This window comes from Triticum aestivum, chromosome 7B (assembly GCF_018294505.1).
Source record: "Triticum aestivum cultivar Chinese Spring chromosome 7B, IWGSC CS RefSeq v2.1, whole genome shotgun sequence".
Taxonomy (NCBI): Eukaryota; Viridiplantae; Streptophyta; class Magnoliopsida; order Poales; family Poaceae; genus Triticum; species Triticum aestivum.
Window position 1 is genome coordinate 140,474,141 of NC_057813.1, and position 5,144 is coordinate 140,479,284.

The window sequence follows — 5,144 nt, forward strand, 5'->3', positions numbered from 1 at the left end:
GGCAGCCTCGTGAGGACCTCTATACTTTTGTTAAAAGAAAGGAAATCATTAAGCCACAAGATCTGCCAAAAAACCCTTCAAAGCTATTGCTGTCGCGACCTTTGTTGCCGCGGCAGTACCGTAGTACAACTTAAGATGCGCATCGGTTCATGCAGACCACATCAAGATAAAGCCATGCCTATCTTTGATAGTGGTTTTGTTCCAATCTTTCTTTTTCTCTTCATTTTTTTGGGTTTAAATTTTAACCTCGCCATTGGTCATGTTCGCGCTACTAGTAAACCTCGTATCTAGAAGTATTTCCTGGTAAACGAGGGTGAAGTTTTTTTTGTTCCTGGTCGTTTTAGCCAGACCATGAAGAAATGACATTTTTTCTCTTTTGTTTATTAAAATGTACCCAACTCTTAAATAAATAACTTAAAATGTATTCATGAGGATTTTTTAAGGAATCACCTGAGAAAGCTTCCTCACCTAAATATATTACTCAAACTATAACACACTATAGACAGTTGCAGGGGAATGAAACGAGAATAAGGCTTTTCGCTAGGCATGTACATCCATATTACAAGTAGTTGTACTTTCTATAGTAGTAGCTATATCCGAAAAAACATGAGTGGAGTGATATTCAAAATTGACTTTGAAAAGGCATATGACAAGGTCTTGTGGTCTTTCCTTCAACAGGCCCTAAGGATGAAAGGTTTCTCCGATAGATGGCGCCAGTGGATCCACAATTTTGTAACTGGAGGTAGTGTGGCCAACAAAGTCAATGATGATGTAGGCCATTACTTTGAGACAAAAAAAGGACTATGGTAGGGTGACTCCATGTTCCCAATGTTAATTAACATTGTCGCTGACATGTTGGCGATTCCGATTGAGCGTGCCAAGCAGGACGGCTAGATTGCAGGAGTAGTGCCACACCTTGTGGATGGTGGCCTCTCTATTTTACAATACGCTGATGACACAATTCTTTTTATGGAACATGATTTGGACAAGGCTCGAAACCTGAAACGCTTGCTTTCAGCATTTGAGAAAATGTCGGGTCTCAAAATAAACTTCCATAAAAGCGAATTGTTCTGCTTTGGAGAAGTTGTTGAGGCAGCGGCCGATTATGCTGACCTATTTGGTTACGCACATGGCCAATTCCCGATTAAATATCTAGGAATACCGATTCATTATAGACGCCTCACCATTGCGGAGTGGAAGCATGTAGAGGAGCGTCTAGAGAAACGGTTGAGTAGTTGGAAAGGCAAACTACTCTCAGTTGGAGGACGGTTGGTTTTGATTAACTATGTCCTCACAAATATAATTCTCTATATGCTTTCTTTCTTCCAACTCCCAAAAGGGATCCTAAAAAGACTGGATTATTTTAGATCCAAATTCTTTTGGCAAGGAGACGGTGAAAAGAAAAAATATAGGCTGGCCAAATGGAGCATGGTTTGTAGGCCGAAAGACCAAGGAGGGCTCGGAATTCATGACTTGCAGGTCAAAATTGAGGCCCTACTCAGTAAATGGTTGTTCAAACTTCTTATTGAGGATGGTGTTTGGCAAACCATGCTGCGCAACAAGTATCTAGGTCAAAAGGCGGTGTCCCAGGCATTTTGGAAACCTGGCGATTTGCACTTTTGGGCTGGCCTAATGGCGGCAAAGAAACATCTCATTCGCTTTGGGTCTTTTGCGATAAAGGATGGGTCGGAGATTCGTTTTGGGAAGACATCTGGCTAGGCAATGCTAGTCTCCGAGAACAATATCCAGGCTTATACAACATTGTTCGTGATAAGAATAATACTATTGCGCAAGTGCTCAGTTCATTCCCGCCGAATATTTCGTTCAGGCGAGATTTGATTGGCCCCCGACTTGTGTCATGGCATAATCTTTTATCCCGACTGAATTCGATTAACCTGACACAAGGCCGGGATGTGTTTTGCTGGAACCTTACTACATCAGGTTCTTTCACTGTTGACTCTATGTATCGTGCGCTCACATGTTCTGAGGTACCAGCGAGTAATAACAAGAAAATTTGGAAGTACAGTATTCCACTAAAAGTGAAAATTTTCATGTGGTATCTTTGTAGGGGAGTTGTGTTAACCAAAGACAATCTCGCACGACGCAACTGGAAAGGGAGTAAGAAGTGTTGTTTTTGTACTCATGATGAGACAATCAAACACCTCCTTTTCCAATGCAAGTTTGCATGTTCTACATGGCCAGTCATCCAAATAGCATCAAATTTGTATCCGCCCACAACTGTTGCCAATATTTTTGGTCATTGGTTGGACGGTATTTCAAATAGGTTGCCTTCTTGTGAGAAGGAGGGTTCTGAATTGTGTTCTCAGTGCAAAGGGTAAACCACTAATAAGGGTGGGAGCGTATGCCTTAATTTGGTCGCTTTGGCTATGTAGAAATGATTTTGTTTTTAATGGAAAAAATGCTTCTCCTCCACAGGTTATTTTCCGGTGTACGCAATTGCTATGTATGTGGTCTATGTTACAACGATCGGAGGACAAACCTCTATTCAAGGCGGTGTGTATGCGATTGGAGCAGGTGGCTATGGAGGTTTTTTCCCAACATGGGTGGCAACATAATCTTCAAATCGATCCACCACCTCCATCGACATAGGCATAGTGTCGGTCTAGAGGGCTCTACTGTTGCTGATTTGTCGGTTTATTTCATCAATTTTTGTCAGACCTTCATATTGGGCTGTGTGCATCCTAGTTATGCAGAGGCCGGGTGTTACTCATAATGCTTTCTCCGCTTGATGCTACATTTGAGATAATAAAATTGCCCTTTATTGAAAAAATGAGTCATCATACATGGATCAAAGACGTATCAGGTGGGGTCTCACTACTCGCCATGGCCCAATACCTCAAGGTCTGGGACGTTGCATAGGCTACCACCCTTGTCATGGGAACCAGAGACAAGCTGATGTAGAAGTTGATTATGGGTCTCCAGTTCTCGGTCAAAAGTGCCTGCCGAATGTTCTTCTTAGGGAACACATAATTTTCCTGCTACAAGCCAATCTGGAAATCCAAAGCACCGCCTCGATGCAAATTCTACATGTGGCACATCGGACAACTTGAAGCACATGAATTGGCCTTCCAACGGTGTCAGTGTCAAAACCGGCAAACCTTGGGTAGGGGCCCGGAGTTGTGAGATCGGATAGATGGGTAACAAGAGACAAGGGACACGATGCTTTTACTTAGGTTTGGGCCCTTTTGAAGGAGGTAAAACACTACGTCCTACTCTTGCTTATATTATGGGTGTATCAAAGTACATAGTTGATCTACCTCGAGATCGTAAGTTGTGGATTAAACCCTAGGGGTTATGGTGATGAATGAATGAATGAGCGCCCCCTCTCGACATACTAAACCCTCTGGCTTTATAGGCACTAGGGGTATGTAGGGTTACACATGGTCGGTTGCCATCTAGGGGTTACATTCCGAATCTAACAGACATACTTGGAGTACACGCCAAATCCTTGAAGAAGCCTGATATGCTCCCGCCACAGATTGGAGGCCTTCGTAGTCCTTCCTCATTAACAGACCGTCAGTCCGGCCCATGGACTAGGCTGGCTAGGACAGGACCCCCTAGTCCAGGACACCGTTAGTATCCCCCAAACTTGTCTTCGAAGCTAAGGATGATAATCTTGTTGGGGAACGTAGTAATTTCAAAAAAATTCCTATGACACGCAAGATCATGGTGATGCATAGCAACGAGAGGGGAGAGTGTTGTCCACGTACCCTCGTAGACCGAAAGCGGAAGCGTTAGAACAACGCGGTTGATGTAGTTGTACGTCTTCACGGCCCGACCGATCAAGCACCGAAACTACAACACCTCCGAGTTCTAGCACATGTTCAGCTCGATGATGTCCCTCGAACTCTGATCCAGCCGAGTGTCGAGGGAGAGTTCCGTCAGCATGATAGCGTGGTGACGATCTTGATGTTCTACCGTCGCAGGGCTTCGCCTAAGCACCGCTACAATATTATCGAGGAGGACTATAGTGGAGGGGGACACCGTACACGGCTAAGAGATCAAGAGATCAATTGTTGTGTCTATGGGGTGCCCCCCTCCTCCGTATATAAAGGAGTGGAGGAGGGGGCCGGCCAAGGGGGGTGGCGCGCCCTAGGGGGGAGTCCAACTCCCACCGGGAGTAGGACTCCCCCCTTTCCTACTAGGAGAGGGAGAGGGAAGGAAGAGGAAGGAGGGAGGAAGGAAAAGGGGGGCCGACCCCTCTCCCAATTCGGATTGGGCTTGGGGGTCGCCCCCCTCCCTTGCTCCTTTCCCCTCCTTTCCACTAAGGCCAAATAAGGCCCATATACCTGCCGGGGGGTTCCGATAACCTCCCGGAGCTCCGGTATTGTCCCAATCTCACCCGGAACCTTTCCGGTGTCCAAATATAGTCCAATATATCGATCTTTATGTCTCGACCATTTCGAGACTCCTCGTCATGTCCGTAATCACATCTGGGACTCCGAACAACCTTTGGTACATCAAAACTCATAAACTCATAATATAACTGTCATCGAAACCTTAAGCGTGCGGACCCTACGGGTTCGAGAACTATGTAGACATGACCGAGACACGTTTACGGTCAATAAACAATAGCGGAACCTAGATGCTCATATTGGCTCCTACATATTCTACGAAGATCTTTATTGGTCAAACCGCACAACAACATACATTGTTCCCTTTGTCATCGGTATGTTACTTGCCCGAGATTCGATCATCGGTATCTCAATACCTAGTTCAATCTCGTTACCGGCAAGTCTCTTTACTCGTTATGTAATGCATCATTCCATAACTAACTCATTAGTTACATTGCTTGCAAGGCTTATAGTGATGTGCATTACCGAGAGGGCCCAGAGATACCTCTCCGACAATCGAAGTGACAAAACCTAATCTCGAAATACGCCAACGCAACATGTACCTTTGGAGACACCTGTAAAGCTCATTTATAATCACCCAGTTATGTTGTGACGTTTGGTAGCACACAAAGTGTTCCTCCGGTAAACGGGAGTTGCATAATCTCATAGTTGTAGGAACTTGTATAAGTCATGAAGAAAGCAATAGCAACATACTAAACGATCAATTGCTAAGCTAACGGAATGGGTCATGTCAATCACACCATTCTACTAATGATGTGATCCCGTTAA